Source organism: Amblyomma americanum, chromosome 2 (assembly GCF_052857255.1).
Source record: "Amblyomma americanum isolate KBUSLIRL-KWMA chromosome 2, ASM5285725v1, whole genome shotgun sequence".
Lineage (NCBI taxonomy): Eukaryota > Metazoa > Arthropoda > Arachnida > Ixodida > Ixodidae > Amblyomma > Amblyomma americanum.
The window spans coordinates 49,397,048-49,421,223 of NC_135498.1; positions in this window are offsets into that span (position 1 = coordinate 49,397,048).

The window sequence follows — 24,176 nt, forward strand, 5'->3', positions numbered from 1 at the left end:
TGTTGGTCTCTTCGGTTTTTTCTCTTCTGTCGACTGGTCCGTCTTAAACGAAATCAGCGATGTTGACGAACAAGTCAGTCGCTTCACTGAAATAGTTCTCAATGGTATGCGCCAGTACATACCTGTGCACACTCCTACTCGCAGCAAGTTTCCGTTCTGGTTTTCCAAGGAACTTAGAACAGCGCTGAAACTTAAGGAGCGGGCCCACCATAATGCGAAACGCCCTGGGCTGGATACATGGGCAGATGAATTTCGCCGCTTGCGTTCCCTTTGCAAACGCCTGTACAAGCGTGATCATGAGTCCTATCTTGAATATTTAGAGAATAGTGCCTCTAATCGTCCTACTGAATTCTGGAGATACGTTCGCAAACGCTCGAATAAATCTGATAGTCATATTCACTTAGTTGACTCTCATGGGAATGAAATTCGGAACGTCGCTGACGGCTTTGCTCAACACTTTTCCTCCGTGTAGAAATCTCCACGTTGCGATTCCGTATGCCTTCCAGTTGGCGCACCTAATTCCGTTCTTCTTGACGAGAAGTTAGTAAGTGAGAGTCTTAAGTGTTTGAAACCATCTTTGTCCCCTGGACCTGATGGCATTCCAGCCGCCATAATAAAAGCCTTCAATAGTATCTTCGTCCCTGTTTTAACCACGATATTTTATAACTGTTTGAAAAATTCTGCCTTTCCCCGCGTGTGGAAAACGGCGCGTGTTTTCCCTGTCTTCAAATCAGGAAACAAATCTGATGTTTCGAACTACCGCCCCATTTCTCTTCTTTGTGCAACCTCTAAGCTTTTTGAATTAGCTTTGCACAAAGTACTTTCCTTCCACCTCAAACATGTAATCATACATAATCAGCATGGTTTCATAAAAGGTCGTTCTACTACAACTAACCTTGTGACTTTTATGACGTATACATCAGCTGAAGTCCTTCAGAGGAGTCAGGTAGACGCTGTGTACTGTGATTTGTGCAAAGCTTTCGACGTTGTTACTCACTCATTACTTCTTCAAAAACTTCTGCTGCTTGAGATCGACGTTTCAATTGTAGCCCTCTTACGCAACTATCTTCTTGATCGGTCCTGCTTTGTCAGTGTAAATGGACAGACCTCATTTGTTTACACTCCAACCAGCGGAGTTCCTCAGGGCTCGGTATTAGGCCCGCTTCTGTTCTCTGTTTTTATCAATGACGTTTCCTCCGTGGTCAAAAACTCCTCGTTTCTCCTTTATCCGGACGATATAAAAATGTTCAAGGCAATACATACTCTTCATGATTGCTTGTCATTGCAATCGGACATATCCGCCTTCTCTGATTGGTGCTTGAAGAATGGGCTCACTCTCAATTCATCTAAAAGCAAGGTTGTCTCATTTACGCGTAAAACGCACAGTCTTCTCTACTCTTACTCTGTGAATGGTAGGCCGCTGCCCAGGGTTGATGAAATTAATGACCTCGGCGTACTTTTCGACCGTAGCCTCAGCTTCTCCTCTCATACAAAACGCATTGCTCTACGGGCTATGCGTACACTCGGCTTCATCTGCAGGCTTTCGAGAGAGTTTCGATCCCAACTCCCTTTCTTAAAGCTCTACCTCTCCATATGCTTGCCGCTTTTGGAATATGCGTCTGTTGTTTGGAACGGCACTTGCCAGTCGAACTGTGAAAAAATCGACAGAGTTCAGCTAAAGTTTTTACGCATATTTCAACATCGGTTTTCTTGCAAAACTTCCAGCTCTCGTCCCAGGCGGAGTAACTCACTGCAGCTTCCTTCTCTTAGCTGCCGTCGCGTGAGGGCAGATATAATTTTCTTGTATAAACTTCTTCATGGTCACATTCTATGCCCTCAGCTCCTATCGCGTATCCTTTTGCGTGTACCGCGAAAGAGCATAAGGGAATTCAGACCATTCCAAGTTTCTGCGCTCCTGCACTCCCTCTCCCCTCTGGACAGAATGCAAAAGTTGTTTAATTCTCTTTGTCCTCACCTTGATATATTCGAAAATTCTCTCCCTTCCTTTATATTGAATGTCCGTGACGTTCCACTTTGAGCATTCTTTTTCTCATACATAACTTCCCCTGTCATGCATTTTGTCTTTACTACACTTGTGCGTTTGCACCGGTATTATATTGCTTTTTCTCTCCTTAATTGTACATCACGTATACTTGTTTTCATTAATATTATTTCTTTAATACTGTGTACTCACGCCTGATTGTCTGTAACGCGTTCACTAATTACATTTCTTATTGTGTATGATTGTATTTCTAGCTTGTATTTCAGAGATCTCTTATCCGTTCATATTAGTATTGGCTTTATTCTTGTTTGTATTTTGATATATGCTGTACTTAGCTGTTATCGGTCGTTCTTGTGTTCATTCTCTTTGTTTATTGTTTTATTAGATATTTATATGTCTGTTGCCTGTTCTAGCTGTTTTCATTTACCGCTGTTCTCGCTGTTTCCTTGTTTTCGCTTTTTTGCTTCATGCTTGCTGTCACGCCTAGTTTTTGTGTCTTTTTTTCTATCGCCTTTACTGCTGCATTACCTCCCCTGAGTGTCTTCCTTTGTAGTGAAATAAATGTAAATTTTGTGCGTGTGAATGGTGTACCAGCACCAAGACCTTTAGGTTGTTCCTGGGCACCGAAAAAATAAATATTGATTGATTGATTATTATTATTATTATTATTATTATTATTATTATTATTATTATTATTATTATTATTATTATTATTATTATTATTATTATTATTATTATTATTATTATTATTATTATTATTTGGGAGTATTTCGTTACGCAATTTACGGCGAAATTTCTCTTTTGCTGCATATGAAAAAACTGAGATGGCGTTATAAAGAATATATGAAAGCGAGTTTATTGATGCTGTGTTGCTGCTGCAGTATCCTAGGTTTTGTGCGCAGGTTTCTACCAGAACTTTATTATCTTTTTACAAAACTGACACTTTGAGGCATTGCAGTTCGTGCGGTCTAATTCGAGCCATTTCTGAACACTGCCATGATTTTCGCTCAAAATGCCCGAATCGCCAGCAACAGGAGTGGGATAATTACTCATTAGTGCCCACCTAGGTCCAGAAAACGAATGCTGAACAGTAACATAATAATTAGTTTCTAATTTCAATTCTACTAAAGCTTGGAGGATTACCCAGAACACACTGAACTAAGCAACACTAGTCTGATGACTACGATGACAGGAATTTGCTAGTTTGTTCTGCGTCTGTTTTTTGTAAGTCTCTACGTGTTGTAATACCTTGGCGCCATAATTTGCATTACACCACAATTATATGGCGTCCCCACCCCTTTAGCTGCCTTCGCCTGTTGCCCCAGTGAGGTCCAGCGGACGACTCTAGCGCTAGCAGGAGAAGCCGATCGTAAGGTTGTTTGCCTAGACCTTTTGATATCTTCTGTGAGACTTATTGCTTCCACTTTTCTCAAGCACACATTAATTCAGCTCTTAGACACCTCACTGCAACGGCGTCTGGGGCACTCATAACTTTTTAATTGTTTTACAAAACAGCTATGGGAAAAAAAAACTGTTTAGATTATAAAATGATGTAGAAATGCAAATGCATATGTCTCATGAGGAAAGGTAAGACACAGTGATTGTCCCGCTATCGGAGGACACCTCAGTGATTTGTTAACCGGAAATCAAAGACACGATAACTGTCTTGCTCGTCTACTGAGAGGCGGCCACCTTTCGATGGAGGCGGAACGTAAAAGGCGCCCGCGTGCTGTGCGATGTCAGTGGACGTTAAAGATCCCCAGGTGGTCGAATTATTCCGGAGCCCTTCACTACGGCACCTCTTTCCCCCTTTGTTCTTTCACTCCCAGGTTCCTTTTTTCCCTCACAGTGTGGTTTAGGTGTCCACCGAGATATGTGAGACAATTCAGTGCCTGAGGGGAGGTATCAAAGAAGGAGTGACAGGGAATGTAGAGAAAGAAACGCGAATGGGGAGGGCTCCGGGCGAATTCCTAACGCCTCGGCGTTTTTTTTGGAAAACATGCCAGCAGATTGCTTTTTCTTTTTTCAGCGAAAGCTGCTATAGATTTGGTTTAGCCATAAAGCTCTGCATTCTACCGTGGAATCTAGAGCGTCAGCCGTTAGAGATGGTTGTGAGGCGTGAACTGAAGCTAGTGAGGTTGCGAAAGAGGTGCTAGTGGTAGTGGGGTAGTAGGTAGTGAAGATAAGGTATAATTAACTAAATTAATTTAACTTAATTAATGAGATTCAATGCAGTTCAGTGATAATGGCGAGGGCGGACGAAAACGCTTCCTGATAGTGGTTCCACTGCTGAACTTAGGGTTATATGGATAAACCAAAGTTATAACAGCTTTAGCTGATTCATGCGCTAAGTCGACAAGCCTAGCTATATAATTTTTTAAAAAATAATCAGGGACTTTTTTTTCGGCTAAATTGTGCCGTCTGACGTCTGACGTTAGCTGTTAGCCCCGCCGCGCTGGCTCAGTGGTTAGGGCGCTCGACTACTGGTCCGGAGTTCCCGGGTTCGAACCCGACCGCGGCGGCTGCGTTTTTATGGAGGAAAAACGATAAGGCGCCCGTGTGCTGTGCGATGTCAGTGCACGTTAAAGATCCCCAGGTGGTCGAAATTATTCCGGAGCCCTCCACTACGGCACCTTTCTCTTGCTTTCTTCTTTCACTCCCTCCTTTATCCCTTCCCTTACGGCGCGGTTCAGGTGTCCAACGATATATGAGACAGATACTGCGCCATTTCCTTTCCCCAAAAACCAATTATTATTATTATTATTATTATTATTATTATTATTATTAGCTGTTAGCGTAGAATGTCGTAGGTGAGAACTGCAGCGTTCGCTAGCTGGTCAACAAAAATGCGATAAAGCAAGGGGAGAGAGGGGATGTGGTAATAGTATAACTGCAGGTGCCGCATGTTCGCACCTGGGCAGAGAGCCTGAAAAGATTTTATTGGTGCGATTATTTGCAAAGTTCAGGTGAATGTGAATAACGAATATAGACCCATGCCTATAGCAGACACAAGCTTATTACAGTAGAATCTTAATTGCAACTTTTGCGGTTTCAAGTCCAGCTTTCTTGGACATCAGCTTTAATTGTGAGGCAACTGTAGAATATTGTAAGATGCTGTTATGAATATGTTGATGAGAATGGTCTAACCTTGCGATGCACAGCAAAATCATGCTTTTAAAGGCTTTCCCACGCTCACACTGAGTAGTTAGGACTCCCACAGAAAATCAATGGAGTTCGTTTTGACAATAAATATCAGAAAGCTATAAGCGTTTCCAGGCGGTATTTGCCGATATATTACTTGTTATGGTGCAATCTTACGATACGAGAAAAAATTGTGTCCATGGAACAATATCCGGTTTTAAAAATGCGCTTGTCTAGAAATTTTGGGTATGATTCGAACTGACACTTCGGTCACGTCTACATCGCCTGTAGTGAGGAGATCCTGATCGCCCTTTCCTTAATTCGAACTCCACAAAATACGAAAAAAATTCCAGTCTCCTTCGAGTCCAAGCTTAGCCGACATAAAGAAAGAAGGAAAAAAAAAGCTAACAGCATAAAAGAAAGAAAAAGCAAACTGATAGATAGTAACAAAAATGACAACTGCTTAACCCGTTATATATACATCCAACAACAGTGCCCGAAATGGCACTTGAGTTTGATATTCAATAATTTTGTTTCGGGGCAGTTGATTGAATTGGTTGATGGTGCAAGAAAATTTTGGGTATGAGCCATGAAAAGGATTAGTTCGACAATTAATTTCATTAATTTTCAGTTGTCGATCACCTTTGTCATGCATAAAATAAGGAAGCAAGAAGTAAGTTTCCCTGTCTGCTTAATGCCGAAATAAATTCTGATGAGCATCTCTAACAGTATGTTTTTTTTTCTCCGCCTGCTTAATAGCTTTCGTCCCAACTTATCTTCAAGTAAAGTAGCACGAGAAGTTGTTACAGTTGATACTCTGACCGCGGTTTGTTAACCGCGATTCGCACAAAAAAAGAACATAGGCCAATAAAGAACGAGGCATTTCCCGGCACGTTTGACACACTCCGGCAAGGCCCATCGAAGCAGGAATATACCCCCCCCCCCCCCCCCTCACGTACCACACTCTCATTCTGCGGCCGTCCTTCGCGTAACGAATGAACCCCTGAATTCTTTGATACAACGCGCCTCTCCCCATGGGTTTTGTGGCAAGCTGAGGCGTCTATAGTGTGAGGAAAAGGGACAGGCGAGATCAGTAGCAGTACGCAGTGTTTAAGCCGCTAGTCCCTGAGGGACGACGTCGGTGGGCGAGGAGGATGGCGAGTTGGGAAAGCACGGGTGAGTTGCTGTGGATCTTCGGGATCTGGCGGCGTGAGTAGCCGTGTTTAATAGGCCGCGATAAATGCTTGATAAGAACCATGTGACTCACACCTTATTGGAGCCGTTGAGGGCTTGTGTTTTATTTATTGTTTCTTGTACTTTTCCATTTGGCTCTGTGCTCTTTATCTATAGCGGAATCTGCTTCACGCGGTCCTGTGGCTCAATGGCTTGGACGTTTTGTTGCCGAGTCCAATGCCGCTCGGGATCGACTTTCGGTCACCGCTGCTGCATTTCGATGGAGGCGAAATGCAGAAAGACCCATTTTCTCTGTGCGATGCAGGTGCACGTTAAAGAGCTTCACGTGATCGATATTAATCACGGTTTTTCCATGATTGCGCAATTAATATAGTTTACGCACACCTTCGGGTCATTGAATCTCACCCCAAATACCATACCATACCATACCATACCGCACCATGCCGTACCGTACCATATACTATGCCAAATACCATACCAGGCTCTGCTTTGGTGCAACATTTCGCTGTTTCAAGGATAAAAGGAGTGAAAAACCCTGACGGTCCATGTCGAAACTCCATTGAATGTTTTGCGTTGCGTTTCACAGTCCGTGTATTGGCTCATTATTTCGATGTGGTGGCGTTGCTTTAGTTTGAAGCCCTATTTTTGCCCCTACCTCTTCCAGTACCCTCTCCCTCCCCCAACCCCCCGTTGGCCAACTCTTTCACTTATGAATTATTCATTCATCTGGTTGTGTTCGCACTGTAATGTGTGCGGTCGACATAGGGGCCTGATGTGCACATTTGCGCCGCTTTTTCGTTAGCCAGCCACTGCACGTGTGCATGATGAAGGGCTATGTGATAACGTGACAGCGTTTTATCGATGTTGTTAAAGCGATAGCATTAAGAGCCTCATCACAAAAAAAACACGACATGGTTAGTCATTAAAAAAATGCTGTGGTTTGTCATCAAAATTCGCTGATTGGTCGAGGCAGTGAACACGTCACAGGCTTACGTGGCATGGCCCAGCGCTGATCGGTGGACGGGTTGTGTAAAGTCATGTGACCACGTGGCACAGCCGAGTTGGCAGGTATAGTCATAAGAACACGGCGTGGTGAGTCATAAAGTTCGCTGATTGGTCGAGAGAGTGATTGGAGTTCTGATTGGTTCTGGGCTGCGTGACGTCATGAGACCACGTGACAGGGCCGAGTTGGAAGGTGCGCTGGTCCCGTGACGTGGTCGAGCGTGGTGGCGGCATCGGCAGCAAAGCGCAACTGCGCTTTGGTTGTGCGCAAGCGTGGCTAGACAGCTCCACTTATCAGGTTTGAATGGAGCCAGAATCAACGCCTCATGTGTCTACCATAGTGGAAAATCCCCGCAAGTGGCGAAGGCGACCAGCGGGGGTGACGGAGGAGGAGAAGCAGGTCGAGCGGATTTTAGGCATTAATGCTATCGCATTTTCATCGTAATGTTATTAGGCATCCCCTACTTATTTTTCTGGCCAACTCGACACCTCTTAATTTGCCCTGCAGTAAGTTGTTCAAAATCGAACGCTAGTGCTCAAATTTATTGTTCGTTTCTTGTTTCTTTGTCTTTATTTTTGTAGTTTCAATTCTTAATTGTATACTTTAGGGTCAGGGTGCCTGGTGATAAAGTTTCTAGAGCGAAAGCTCTACTTCACGACTAAAGTTTCAAAAGCCGGGCCACCGCTGAAGTCCTATCCTTGACCTTGAATAAATAAACAACTAAAATAAATATTACCGCGACTGGGATTCGAACCCGCGGCGGCGCGAACAGATCAGCTTCGCTGGCCACTGCACAAGACCACCATGCTGTACCGTTGTTTCGGCAACGTTTTCTGGAGTTCCTTGACACCGGGGTTTTAAAACCTGTTAGGCGAATGTGCATTTCTTCTGCTGCAAAAACATTCTTCTTTAAACTGCACACATCCACGCTGCCTGTGAAGGCATGTGCTTATGCTAAGGAGATGCTTGCGCCATGGTCGGGGAACGGCCGCCTGTGCAACACACCATAGACAATTGATCATTGTTTTATTCTGTGCATTGATGCTGTGTTCTTCTGGGATATATTACAACGAACAATTAAGAAGGACATTGACATCACACCCTACTGTATCCGTTTTTTGCCTGTGGACAAAAACTGTGTCGTGCCATATTATCTATTTATGTTGCTGGGACTAATTAGCCTCTGGAAGAGCCGCATGATGGACCGCCACGCCGAATCACCACGGTCGTCGAAATCTGTTTCGTGAGCAATACGCTTTGGTGCGGGGAGTATATGCTGCCCTGCAAGAGCCGCCTAGCTGGCTTCCTTATCTGGATGCATGAGTGTGCCTCCCAGACTTTTGATGTTTTGGAAGGAGGGGTCGTGCAGGGGTGTGGTGGCCTAGCGTTTTGTGGCGTAAGCTTGCTTAGACTTCTTTATTTCAGCACTATTTCCATCTAATAAAGAAAAAAGCTATGCTATCGCCGCAGCCTATCAAGTCTCATGTTAAGCTGCGACACACTCTCGCGCTGTGCAAATGGGCCATCGCACTATGCGCTGTGCAACCACAGTGGAAACTTACGCTCCGCCTTTAGCATATATGCTGCGATTGCGTTATACTGCGTTGATGCCCACTTATGCGGAATTGGTCATTCCCTACTTTACATTCGTAGATCCCTGGGAATCCTCATACCACTACTGCCATATTGGTGTGGCGGTTAAGCGATGGGCCACTGCCTTGCGATGGAAGGTGCTGCCACCGGTGGGGCTTGTGAGACCCAGGGTTGCTTTCCTGAGCAACCTCTCGCGACCGCTCATTAACTTAACTGCCTCGATCCTGCCACGACGAGTAGTTTGCTCACAATTCGCTGTGCAGGTTGTGACGACGTCACAAGGTCACGTGACCTAGTTGGCCCAGCTGCCCCCTACATAGCTCCTCTGGAGATTTTTCGCTTACGGCCAATGGCGTCGGCTTTCCTGCGACACGAGGCCCTTAACGCTGTCGCGTTAAAATACAACGCATGAAATTCGCCTGATGTTGGTTATATATCTAAGTTCGAAAGCTTTGAGGGGAGTAGAAAATATTACTGAAGTATATTAATTTGTTGTCGCTTTGGCCCTCATGTAAGCGCTGGTCGAGCCGCACGCCTGTTGGGCTGCAATGACTCTAGTAAATTTTAAGTAAGCTGAATGTGATGCAGAGTTTTAAGTGTTTGTCATATCCAAAATATTCTTTGCATTCCAGATTGCATGTTGGTGCACCTATTTAGTGGGATCTACAAGTTCCCGCATTTCTCGCGTCGAAGTTGGTGTGGTCTTCATAACTTGAACATTGTAATTCTCTTGAATTTGTAGTACGGTACAACGTAATGCGCGCAAAGTGCTGGGAGTAGCAGCTATCCCAGGAGCGCTGCTGTCTTTTCTTTCATCTCGGTGACTAGCTAACCCTACATCGCTGTCAATTATATGTCAATGTATATATGCCAGAGCCCTCTCACTTAATTTGCACCAAAACCTACACAATATACATCTCCAGGGCGCCAGTGCTGACGAAAAGTCTAAACACCCCGATGGAACAGCAGCCGTTCTCCTCTCATGACGTCACGAAGCAACGCTGCAAACGGGCGACAGCCACGCTTCAGGAGTCGCAAATTGAATTGGGCACCATCCATCAACCAGGGGCGCGCTTTCCCGGCATAAATGCCGTGGCGTGGCCCCCTCTGGTGGCCGGTCCACGCACTTGTGTATACACTGCATGTATACGGGCGCCAGGCACGCAAACTCTGCTGGGCTTTTATTCTCGCAGAATGCGTGCCTTCGTGTTTCTCTCTCGCGAGAGTGCCCGCTATTGTTTACTGTCTGTGATTGTGTTTTTGTGTTTCAGTCTGGGCAGCGTCACTGGCGAGCGGCTTCTACCCCCCCCCCCCCCCCCCCCCCCTACGAACACTCAGTGTGGCTTTAGCTATAGAAGCTATAGGGGGCCGAATCCCGCCGAGAACTGAGAGGGCGTCGACACAGGAAATGAGGATTTGGCATGAAACTTTCTCCTCTCGTCTACACAATATTCGCAGTTGTAGACGCGACTGGGCGTCTATGCCGGCAAAAAAGGCACAAGGAAGGGGGGGGGGGGGGGGGGGCTGTTCAAGCAGGAAACCAGGTTAAGACAAACAAACGAGTTCAGTTTTCGCTTTAATTACAATATGACTTGAGTCGCAAAACGTTGTGGCACTCAAGTCCTCAGCGTTCGCTCGTTAAACGTCCTGCATACAAATAACACACTATCACTTGCACACGATTTCACTTAGTCAACTGCTCCCCATCTCTTTTGTAGACGCTCGCAGGATCGTGCATGCGCATGTTGGGCTCACTGCTTGGCGTGCCTAGCTACGTAGGAGAAAGGTATAGCAGGTGTGGAGAAGTGGAGGGGAGGGGGAGGAGGAAGGGGCCGTACTCGCAGCCTGTGATTATATGTCATGCAATAAAGAGAGAGGAGGCGGTGTCTTTTACACAGAATTGTCTCTCGATTACGCCCGCTGTCGTCGCGTGCGTGTTGTGTTTCAGCATGGCGCGTCACACAAGGAGAGCCGGTTGACGGGAGGCCTGTTGCAACGGATACCCCATTCCACTCTGACGACAGCTGGCTTTCGTGCGACGATTACAGAGGGAGGGAAAGAGTGTTACAGCCGGTACTTTGCGTTGAAAGCCCGGATTCCTGCATGGAAAGTGAAACGATGTGAACAGCTCGGACGTTCACTTCTGCGGAAGTTACCCACCTGGCGTTCCTTCAGTTCTTTCAAGATAGAGGCTCTGCGACCGTCTCTATTTAGTAAATGAAAAATGGATGCTTAATGGTGACACCGGACGCTGCTCCCACTTTACAAACGTCCAAATGTCTCTGAATGGCGCTTTTGCTTCAGCTACGTGTGCTTGTTCAACGTCAAGTTAGATACTCTACGTTCGTTTTAAGCTCCGTTTAAATTCCACTGAGGGTAAATGTACGCTGAGATATTTCAGTTCGTATTCAGATACTGCAGTCTTCTGTAGTTATTAATTTTGGTTGCGCCAATAGCATGTTTTAGTCTTTTTAAATCTGTAGCATAACCTTTTGGTGCCTTTACGCGACCACCGCTATTCCTCATTGCGTTCTGTTATTGCATGGGAAGATCCGTACTAAGATACAGTTGAAAAGCAAACGTAACGAATAAATTTGCATAAAAGCGATGCGTGCAAATATAGTACTAAAGGACACTTGAGAACTCTGTATTGTTCTGGCACTGAAAAGAAGATAGATTCAAAGCCGCACAACATGACAGGACAGAAGACGCGCACAATGAACGCAAATGTATAATGTAATGTTCAAGCAATACCGTGCACCATACAGCGGGCTAAAATAAATTCGATTTCGAGAAGCTTGCAGACAAAGCAACCTTTCCAGTGTACACTACTCGCCGAAATAGCCAAAAGTTGTTTGGCCACAGTGCAGAGGGCAACTGCATTTTTGAAATTCTAAAAGCTGATGTGGATGTTACAGTAGGCTTCACGCCTCTCAGTAAGTAAGGAGCCTAACGTTAAACGTTATCTATTCAGTATTAGTCAATAGGCCTGCTAGTTAGCACGTCTTAGCTGTGTTGCGACGTACTGCACGCTGACAATGTTATACACTGCAGCTCAAAAGCCTATTTTTAAAAATTGTGTGAAGTGTTTGGTGAAATACCCTGTGCGTGTGCGTGCGTGTGCGTGCGTGTGTGTGCGTGTGCGTGTGTGTGTATGTGCGTGCGTGCGCGTGCCCGTGTGTGTGCGCACGCGTGTGTGCGTGTGTGTGTGTGTGCGTGGGCGTGTGTGTGCGCGTGCGCGTGCGTGTGTGCGTGTGCGTGCGCGTGCGTGCGTGCGTCTGTGTGCGTGCGTGTGCGCGTGTGTGTGCGTGTGTGTGTGTATGTGCGTGCGTGCGCGTGCCCGTGTGTGTGCGTGCGTGTGTGTGTGCGTGCGTGTGTGCGTGCGTGTGTGTGTGTGCGCGCGCGTGTGTGTGTATGTGCGTGCGTGTGTGCGCGCGTACGTGTGTATGTGCGTGCGTGTGTGTGTGTGTGTGTGTGTGTGTGTGTGTGTGTGTGTGTGTGTGTGTGTGTGTGTGTGTGTGTGTGTGTGTGTGTGTGTGTGTGTGTGTGTGTGTGTGTGTGTGAGAGAGAGAGAGAGAGAGAGAGACAGAGAGAGCATATAAGCTATAATTTGGGGAGCAACATATTTTTAGTGGTGTAACTGTCCGCTCTCGTCTGGCCTTATTTCGTACGTACGGAGCTCTGTATATTGTTACGTGGCGGCCAGCCGAAAAAAGAGACGCTATGATCGATGGCAATGAGATGATTTAATGGCCGCTGGCCAAGCGCGAGCGCTCCTGCCCGCGCCACTGCACAGTTCGTCTTCTTCGTCACACTACCCGGGGCCACCGAGCGATCGTCTCGATCAGTGACAAAGAGACGCGCGAAGTGGTTACGGGCTTAAGAGGATGGTTGGACAGGAACGAGAAAGGGGTGAGGTGCTGGCCGCCACGATGAATAAGATGGCTGAATGATTCCTGGCCTTGAAGCTTCCGGGCCGCAGGTCGCCAAGAGCTGACGGTCGAGTTCCCAGGACGCGCCGAACGGCCTGGGCAGGGGATCGGTGTCTTCAGGTGTAAGCGCCATCTCGGGTCGGTGGGGTCGATAGGTCAGGTCCTTGCGTCGGGGTCCTTGCGTCGGGTATTCGACACAAAGCGTGCAGAAAACGACGAAGATGAGAAAAGATACGGCAAGCGCTTGTCTTACCAGCTCAAGGATTACCAACTGGTATAGCGCTTGTCTGTGTCTTTTTCTCGTATTCGTCGTTTTCTGCGCGCTTTGTGGCAAGAACGGATGAGCAACTAGCCCAAACCCACACCTTATTAAGTCCCTGTATATGCGCCGTGCCGGTACACTCTAAGTAGAATGGTGTGAAAAGGGAGTGAGTTGTCCTCTAGCGCACTCTCTTTTATAAAAGGGGGTGCGCAATAGGTCATCTTACTCCCTTTTTAATCCCATGTAGGCGTATTCGTGTTTAGAGTACGTTAACTGAACTATGCGTATTGCGATTTTCACAGTGCGACTGACTTTGGACGGTATACGCTGTAGTGGACATTGGAATCAGACTACAGCTAGAACTCTGTATACGCGACATTGTCAGGCCGGGTTTTCTTATGAAGGCTCGGTGCATAATTTTGTTAGAACGCAGCGCGCATAGCTGCGCGAGAGTTCGCATCAGGGGTGCCTGACCATTTCGATGCTCTATATACGCGCGGAATATCGACTCCTACATTCCCGCCAATGTAACTCTGGTTTGGTAGCTGTTTCGCATTATATCTGCATTGACCTTCTGAATTTCATGGTCAGCATGATGCTTTCTGCCACTAGACCAAGCACCCATGCGATTCGTTAAGATATTTAAATACATAAAACTCAAGGCAGGCAAAATTGCGAGCAGCTCTGCCGTGCATTGCGGGCGACGTGACGAGAGAGACATAATAATAATAATTGTTTTTTGGGGGAAAGGAAATGGCGCAGTATCTGTCTCATATATCGTTGGACACCTGAACCGCGCCGTAAGGGAAGGGTAAAGGAGGGAGTGAAAGGAGAAAGGAAGAGAGAGGTGCCGTAGTGGAGGGCTCCGGAATAATTTCGACCACCTGGGGATCTTCAACGTGCACTGACATCGCACAGCACACGGGCGCCTTAGCGTTTTTCCTCCATAAAAACGCAGCCGCCGCGGTCGGGTTCGAACCCGGGAACTCCGGATCAGCAGTCGAGCGCCCTAACCACTGAGCCACCGCGGCGGGGTCGAGAGAGACAGCATGTTTGTTTTTTGTTTTTTTACGTAAAACGCTCCATTAACGGCCGCTTCCTGTATATTCTTGACCAGTTGAAGCGATAGTGATCGAATTCTCCTCTCCAACCAATGCCGTAGTTACAGCCGCGGTGCTTCTCAGGCGCTGGTGTTGAACCCTTGCTAATTGTCCTCTGCGAGCACGAGATCTCGTTCCGCTATCGACAGAATCGTCGAAGACAAAGAACGAAGAAAACGCGAAGGCACGTTGCATGTAACGACGGTGTATGCAAGGACAAAGGGTAGTAGATGACTTTTTGCGGTGTCGCGTGCCATGCAGCCATTAAGCTGCTCGGCAACTCGAGTTCCTCGGAGGCTTGTGCCTGTGTGCCTGCACAAGAGACATCCCGGGCCAGTAAAGTACCCTTTGGCTCGCAACCACGAAAAAGACTGCCGTGTTCGTTGGACCACTTTTCGATGAGTTCAAAACGGCTCTCCTGAATTTCAGTGTGCCTATACGGTTGTGTGGGTATCTAAATTTTAAAGGGCAAATTTTGAGACTGGAGCATCTTTTGTTATGCACAGTTTATTCAGGCCTTACAGAAGGGGCAGCAGGTTTACACCTACCGGTCTCTAGGTTACTTCCATTGGACTCCAGGATTTTATCCGGAATACTTCGACGCCCGCTTGCAGTTCCTCCTTTTACCTGAAGGAAATTCAGAAACAAAGAAATGCTACATTATTTTAGACCCAGTCCTTAGAAGCTCCGGACATATTTGAATATATTGCGAAGCAAACTTTATCGCATGACTCGCTATATAGTTTCCGCCTTGTTCTCGAAAAGCAGTTAGTCTGAGAAAAAAACTTCTGTAGCTTAACATTAAAGAGCTGTGCGCAAAAACCATACATCAGGACGATTTAGCTGTGAATAAAGGCAGCAGGATTTCTGGATTAGTTCTTATAGAGTAGGAAAACGCTTTAGGTAACCGTTCTCTCTCACCGTCGTTTTCACTGTAATTAACGATCGAACGAGCGAGGACTAATCTAGTCAGTTTGGCATAGGTGCTTCTGGATGTCAATCTGGTAAGGCAATTTCATTCATTCATTCATTCATTCATTTATTTATTTATTCATTCATTCATTCATTGTTTTTTTTTTTCATTTTTACACAGGGCAGAGCGTTAATCAGTGTGCGGTGGTGTGAAGAACATAGATATGAATATAGAACACTGGGGTTCTGCGGTAGCGCGTCTCACCAGGATAATAATCCTGTTACGTGACGGCAAGCCGAAGAGCTAGACGTGATGACAGATGGCGATGATATGATTTAATGGCTGCGGGCCTTTGCACGAAGCGCTCCTGCCCTCGCAACTGCCCGATTCGTCGTCTTCTAGTCCGTCACATGACTCGGGGCCACCGAGCGATCGTCCCGATCGCGCGAACTACAAGAATGACATTGACGACGAAACGGAGGACTCGACGATGGGCGTCGCAGAAGTGATGAACAGAGAAGAGCTTGAAGACGAAGGGTTTGCCGTCACGATGAAAGAAATTAGCAAGTGGTGAGCGGGTGAAGCCAGGTCCACGAAGACTGAGGAGCCACCGGTCTCCGGATGACAACGCCGAGGCCCGTGGACGCACCCAACACCAGGGGCTGGGGTACTTACTGTGTTCTCATGTGTGGGTGGGCGGTCAGTGGGGTCTCTGGTCGGTGGCGGCGGTCTTGGTTCAGTGGGGTCGTAGGTCGTCGTGTCTTCTAGGTTCTCATGTATGGGCGGTCAGTGGTGGTGGTCGTCGTGTCATCGTGTCTTCTGGTCGGGGCTTGGAGCGAGGGAGCGGCGGCGTCGGGGCATACCTGGCAGGTTGTGCAAGCGCCGTGAGTGCGAAGCCACGAGAACTCCACAGAAGACCTCGGTGGACAGCAGGCTCCTGAACTCTGGGACCGGGATAATGAAAGAACCCAGCACCTTACATCGAATGTTGCGTGAAGGCAAGCCGAAGAACTTGACGTGATGACAGATGGCGATGATATTTAATGTCTGCGGGCCTAGCAATTAATAGCGCTCATGTTCATGCCACTGCCCGCTTAATCGTCTTCTAGTCCATCACAACACTCTTCTAAGGGTATAAACTGCGCGAACAAGACGGGACGAGAGGCACACAAATCGGCAGACAAAGCGCAGTGTCTGTCGATTTGTCTGCCGATTTGTGTGCCTCTCGTCCCGTCTTGCTCGCGCAGTTTATACCCTTTCTGTTCATCATGAACCAACTAGCCCGTCAGAACGTCACTCCTCTAAGCACGTGCAACAGAGGAGCGTCCATGTATCTATAAGCACATACAGTGCATGGCCGCGCAGGTGGGAGGCTGTTCTGTACGCTATTCTGTAGGCTATGCTATCCTGTGGAGTATGGAAGGGCACGAAAAGAGGAAGTAATACGTTAGTTGATGAAAGCTTCAGAGAATACATAGGTCCCTATGGCAGCTATGCTCCGTATTTCTCCCTATTTCTCTCCACCCGCCACACGAAGCGATTGCGGTCCTTCCAGTAACCCAAGACAGCACGTCCGTCTCTCCGTTCTGGGCAAAGCTCGAGGAATTTGTGGCAGAAGGACCGAGTACGAAGCTTTATGTCAGTCGGCGACGAGCGAATCAGCATCCGCCTCGGCCGCAGGCACAACTGTGGAGCCAAATGCCCGCACAGATGCCTAGAACAATGTGCCCGTGAGGACTTCTAATAAACAACGTGTTTCACTCAATCGCACAATCCGTGGGAACTCCGGTAAGGGAACTCGTATACAGCACAAAGAATTCCCTCCTGCCTTTCACGCAGTCCTGGTTTAGCACGGATTTACCGGCAGGCTCTTTTTCCCTTCCTAATCAATAAATGTTTATCACACATTAACCCGACAAGTTTTTCTGTGCGAGAAACGTTTAAAGGGACGCCATGAACTGAGGACTACGACATCCCATTTTCGTTCTTATTGCAAATAGGTTCGGTGGATCTCATAGTGGCTACTTTGTTGTTTATCCGGCATCGGAAGACCCATTTATTGCTGAGAAAGTCACATTTAAAATTTTTTCTTCCATTCGATTGAAACTCGTGACTCCGAAACAGAAAATGATTCAGTGGCCACCGTTTGAAAGTGAATAGCAGACTAGTTACAAGCTCAGAAATCCGCGCGCTAAACATTATCTCGACGCACAGCAGTTTGCTCGCAAAACATGACCGCTATTTCATTTTAGGACGTTTTCCAGCCTATGCACCTATAAAGAAAATTTCATCAGACAGTCAATAGACTGTCTATAGACTTGTGTCAATAAATTAGGTAGACTTTCTGTGGACAAATCCATAAGACTGGTCTACAGACAATACATCCTACAGACAGTCTACAAACAATGTGCAGATTTGTGGCCACACACTGCTAGTAGACTTTTGTCTACTAGCTGATATCTACAGAAAAGCAGTAGAGTCTATAAGAAGTCTATATACAGTCTATAGACCGTTTTATTCGGGCAAGCTTCGTTTTGAGTGAAAGCAGCGATATTGTGATAAAAATTCGGCAATCTATCGACATGGGGCAATTTCATTTTGTTTGGAAGTGTCACTCTAAATACATACCTCGGTGGTTTTTGGTGGCCCGCACAGCATCATAGGCTATAGGCGAAGAAACGATTGCACAAAGATTGTTTTTCTAGACGTAGAAAAAGCTTCAACGAGGCCTTTGGGGCTGCCCCACTCCAATCGACTTCTACTGGATCTCTGAAAACGCTTGTGTACAGCTTGTGTTTTAGGCGAACAGCCTCTAAGAGCAAGACAGAATACACATATAGATACAGGACTTTCGCTGCTTTTCTAACCGTTGCTTGTATTGCTGTGAAATCATCCTATCATGCGTGAAGTAACCCGCCGCGGTGGCTCAGTGGTTAAGGCGCTCGTCTACTGATCCGGAGTTCCCGGGTTCGAACCCGACCGCGGCGGCTGGGTTTTTATGGAGGCAACACGCTAAGGCGCCCGTGTGCTGTGCGATGTCAGTGCACGTTAAAGATCCCCAGGTGGTCGAAATTATTCCGGAGCCCTCCACTACGGCACCTCTTTCTTCCTTTCTTCTTTCACTCCCTCCTTTATCCCTTCCCTTCAGGTGCCCAACGATATATGAGACAGATACTGCGCCAATTCCTTTCCCCCAGTACCGATTATTATTATTATTATTATTATTATTATTATTATTATTATTATTATTATTATTATTATTATTATTATTATTATTATTATTATTATTATTATTATTATTATTATTATTATTATTATTATGCGTGAAATAACACGCGAACATAGAACAGCGCAATAGCTCTGTAAATCCATGTTTCGTATGTCGCATTCGGGGCTCCACAACTTTCGGAAACGAAATCCTCCGCCTTTCTCACAGCAACTAGGACAAAACAGCGTTTTTTTTTTCTCTCTCTCTCTACGCACTGCATCTCTTCCTCTGCTTGCTTGTCTTCCTCGCTTCCCGACATTGGTATGCGAGGCCGGCGACAAGTTCTCGGCACTGGCGCCGCGACCCTGTATAGTACACAGCAGCTCTGCATGGCCCCGGGAAAGTGTGGTGACCCAGCTTCTCCGCAGTACTCGCTTATGCATGCACCGTAGCCGCGAAGCTAAACCGCCGCCTCTGTGCCACGCACGTATGACTCCTCGATTCTCGCTGCGGCTAGAAAAGTGATGGATAGCGCTTCCGAGTTCCGAAAAGGAAGGAAAATAAAGCAAAAAGAAAAAATATGATAGAGTCACCAACAAAAGGCCCTGTACGCGGTGTGACACGGCGCCCTTTTCGCGGAGGAAATCAAGAAGTTCATGCCGCTGCCGTCTTTCCGTTGTTCCTTCTCTCTTTCTTTCTCGCATGCCTTCGTTTCTTGAGCGAGCGGTTCATTTGCATGAAGCCAAGTGCAGCGTCACTGCGCTTGGCCCGGTTGCTTCATTTTACGGTCTATGTCCGCATTAGAGAAAATTCAATATGAGGAGTTTTTTGTCGAAGCGACGGCCGGAATGCAAGATGACACATTGTGTGATTCTTTCTTGTTCGGTCGTTTAGTGCGCTAATTTTTTGTTGCTGTGTTTGTTTTTATCAAACTACAGGTCAGTAACGCCGAGATTCCTAATAGGCAACAGTTAAGACTGCATTTCAGTGCGCAGAAGATGGAAAGAACAAACGTGGACAGCACAAATCTCACTTCTCTCTCATGGGTATTAGCTTTTGTAGTTAACATTAACGTCTTTCATTCCGTACCTTACTTTCCATTTTTTTCCTTGAAATACAATGAGAAATTCTGCCGGTGATCGGGGCCATACTTGATTATTCTTTTCTTATCCGAATTTAGTGACGCATGTTTCTAAGCGCTATACAGAAATAAACAGACGGGGAGGAAAATTTATTTCATGACCGAGGTCCGGGTCGCTGTTTCAAGTTTGCGGGTATAGAGTCTCCAGTTCAGTCGGATCCGGTGCTTTCCCAACAGGCTCGCAAACAACCAAGGAAATAAAATAAAGTTACGGAAACTCATTATCGAAGCCGAACAACGCCATTTTGATAGCCTTTGCGTTGTCCTTCGCCGACGTGCCGTCGACATTTGGTTAGCCTGCAGGATTAGCTAGGTCAGGATTATGCGAACTGAAAGCTTCATAGCAGGCTATCTCAAGTAGTAACACAGATTTATATCAGCGCCCACAAGTAAAACGGACTCGCCAGAATTGCGAAGTTTTTGCGAGCCGATCGGCCGAAACGCGAACGCATCTTCCAACGCCGTTCACAGATGGCGCGAGCCACCTGTGAGCGGCTGTAGTGTGCCTCGACGGGCCAGCGCGTCTACCGTTTTTCGTAATACGCTCTCTGTCGGACGGCTGCTGACGGTGAGGACCGCAAAAATGGGCGGAGCTTTCAGTGACATCGGACAGAGTTTCGCCTATCTCGTCGTACGTTGTATAGATAGACCGAAATAGCGAAGAACAGAGGCTCCCCAGAAGGAGACAGTCTTTGTTCCTTTCGAAACATTCGATTGCCACTGTGATGAAGTTGTAAAAAGGGAAGGGCGTATCTTAGACAAGCTTCTATTAAGTTCCGGGATTGGACAATTGGAGGCAACAAGTTTAAGAAAGTCATTCTTGGAATTTTTAGTTGAAGAAAGATGTGTAGATATAACATTGAAGTTACTGCTCCTCCAAAATTAAAAACCGAAAACTGGAGTTCCCGGGTTCGAACCCGACCGCGGCGGCTGCGTTTTTATGGAGGCAAAACGCTAAGGCGCCCGTGGCCTGTGCGATGTCAGTGCACGTTAAAGATCCCCAGGCGGTCGAAATTATTCCGGAGCCCTCCACTACGGCACCTCTTCCTTCCTTTCTTTCACTCCCTCCTTTATCCCTTCCCTTACGGCGCGGTTCAGGTGTCCAACGATATATGAGACAGACACTGCGCCATTTCCTTTCCCCAAAAAACCAATTATTATTATTAAAACTCTCGGCAGGTACGAATTTATAGGCAACCCCTGGATGGTGTTTCTTTTCTTTTGGCGGTGAGGGGATATAAACATTAAATAAAACGAGGAGGAGGAGGAGGAGGAAAAACATTTATTCAGAGCACAAAAACTGGGTGGGTTCAGTACGAGAACCCATTGGTCGCCATCATAATCCGGCCCCTCTCAACCAGCAATTTCTAGTCGAGTGGGCTGTGGCTATGAAGGGTTGCCTCCCAGCGCTCATGAGTCGGATCGGGATTGCTGTCCAAGTCTGGGTTTTTTTGACATTCCCAAACCGCGTGAAAGAGTGTGCCAACTGCTCTACAGAAGGGGCAGGACGAATTGTAGGTTTCTGGGTACCATTTACTCATTAAGTAAGGATTGTGCAGAGTATTAGTTTGTAGTCGCCTGATTATGTGCTCTTCATATTTGCTTAGGGTTTTGTGAAGAAGAGGATATTCCCTTCTTGTGATCTTATAGTACTCCGTAATTTCTGCGTAGCTAAGTAAGGGTGAGGGGTTGTCAACTATGTCAGAGAGAGGCTGCGTGCCAGATGCTCGGAGGAGGAGAGCTCGAGCAGCTGTGTTGGCCGCCTCATTGCCCGTCGTTGAGAGGTGCCCTGGCGTCCAGAAGATCTGGATGTTGGAAGGATTAGACCTTTCCAAAATTTCCCAACACGGAGCGCCAACGCGGCCTCTGAGGTAATTGCGTACCGCTGCTTGTGAGTCGGACATAACCGTTGCCTCGCTGTTCTCAAAGAAAATGGAGGCTAAGGCAGTTTTTCGATTCGAATTTTCTTCAAAGCTCACCCCGTCCCCTGCCCTCCCCTTCCCGTCTCCTTAGATTTGTTCCCGACTCTCAGTCGTTGTTCAGAACGGTTGATAGTTGATGATGATAGCTTTTTGTTTGCCAAGGAAGCCTGGCAAAGGCCGTGGATGACCTCAGTGGGGAAGGCGAGATCGGGTCAAAAGACACATTACAGAAATGATGAAAGAGATGCCGTGCCAGAAATGTAGACACATGCGACCCAGCTGCCTCCCGCACCACAACAATTACAGCTAGCTGAAAAAAAGGAAATGAAATCCAAAGCAAAAATGAAGCGCCATTTTGGATGGTCTGTGTAAAATGACGGGCACTTTTCACGGTTGTCGATGTGCTATAGATGCTCAAAACTCGTTTTACAGCCTGACGGGACATAACAACAAGGATAGGAAATAAACCACAGCACAACATTCCCTATTTCGTAACTTGTTCTTCAAAAATTTGTCCATATACGCAGGAACGAGCTTCAATACTAATTATCCAAGACATATATACGCAACCTCTGAAAATATATGCTGCACAGAATCCGGCCAGGCAACATCGAACGAAAAAAAAAAATAGGAGAAATTTTACCCACTATTGAAAGACAACCGGGAACAACTCCCGGGAGCACTTACGTCTGCTTACGTGCTATGAATACGAAAGCATTGTGCACTACTGTTATTTCCGCTGGGGTGTTTGTGTAACTTAGTTCGCGTTGGTCATCAAACCGTGCACCATTCGGAGCTCCGTGGGTTAATGCCCATATATGCAGAATTGAGGACAGGGTTAATTGGAGAGACATGGGAGAGGCCTTTGCCCTGCAGTGGGTGTAGTAAGGCTGATGAAGTTATTTCATCATCATGATGATGATGCAGAATTGGTCATTCTCTGCTTAAAATTCATAGATGGCTGCGAATCCTCACACCACTGTCAAGCGCAATGGCGGCACAATCTAAACAAAATGAGTAAAAAGGGAGTAAAACTGTCCTGTGGCGCAAACCCTGTTATCCTTTTATAAAAGGGTGTGCGCTAGAGAAGAGTTTACTCTCTTTTTACCCCCATATAGGTGTATTTGTGTTTAGAATGCACTGCACTGGCAGGTGGCTGTTCCTATCACATCCACCGGTAGGGATTGTGCGACCCATGTTGCTTTTGCCGAGCAACTTCTTACCCAACCTCTTCCCATTGGATGGAGCTTGCGCTGCGATCCTGCGAACTTACGCGAGTTACTGCCGATTAACCGAGTAAACTCAGATAAGTGTCTACAAATCTTGTTTACACTCTCGCCATTCACTTTCCGTGGACGCCGTGCATGAGCGGAGTAACGCTTACATTTCAAAAGAAGGAGAAAACAAACCTCTTTTCGAAGTGTCAAACGTCTCAGTTTCTCCTTTTGAGACCAGTTTTTCGACGGTTGCCCAAAAGCTCTCCTTTGTGTGATAGAATCCACAACATGCAATTCAAAGCTAGTCACGGTGAGGCATTGAGATGCCCCAAGAGTATTGCGTAATGTGAGCCACACAGGATTAGTCTCTATAATTCGAATAAACCCGAAGTTCGAATTAAGCGAGTCCGAATCACTGAGGTTCCCCTGTACACCCGAGCTGCTCACCACAGTGTTCCGTTATCCCGCACCACAGACTCGGGCACGAACAGCCTAGGCCAAAATTCTTCATACCACATGGTTCGCTTTCTCGTTCCTTAGTGGGGCACACTTTGGTATATCCCCTAAGCTCTCAAACTCTGCAGGGTAAAAATGCCATCGACCTCCCATGTGGAGGCATTCTACTCTTTAGGCCTACCGCAAGTGCTCCATTACAGTATATGCTGCTCAAAACCAAACCATGCTGCCTGAAAACTTTCGATCAAGGCTGTACACATAGACCGGTGCATAGACCGCATAGACCGGCGCCGCTCACGCTCCCTTGTGCGCGGATTCATGAAGAGCATTAGCAGATAGTTTCGCGGTGGCAGCGCAGACCCGCAGGAAGACAGCAATATGGCTCCACCCAGCAGCAGACATCATCGGCCATCACAGATGCAACTCACGGCCGCAGTATTTATGGTGTTGCTGTCAGGTCAATTTCGCCACGTGACGACGCTTTCGAAAAAAATCGTGCGCGCCACGTTCGCACGGGGGCGTCTCGGGCGTCTTCGGGAGCACACGCCCCGATAAGCTCGACGCGCAGCCCCCACATTTTTTTCCTCGCCTACTGATACAGGCGAGCAATATCGAAAACCGTTTATACGCGAGAGGTGCGTAGGATTCCTCAAAGAAGACGTGACTTGGGGGCGTCGCCGCATATAGGGCCCCGCAGAAATATAGACAACCGCGCAGGAAAGCCACAGCAGGTGGGAGGGAAAAAGCAAGAAACACTGAAAGAAACGAATGGCAGATAAGAAAAGGTGCTCACTTATCAGGTGTGATATCACTTATACTACTTGGGACGGAGCAAGCGTTATCGAGCCCCCAAAGTGGCTGCATCATCGTCGACGTCGTCCTTCGCAGTCCTGCAACCTTGTCCCCCCCATTCCACCCTCCATACATTACCGGCCGCCGATGCATAACAACCAACGCCACCTCACGGGGAGCCCCAAATGCGTTTTCCCAACTTATCGCCTCGGCGTCACTTCTGACGCGAGACTTCTTTTCCTTTCTTTTTTCCTTTCTGTATGCTCGTGCGCTTGCGGTCATGACTGCCTGCCTTTCTTT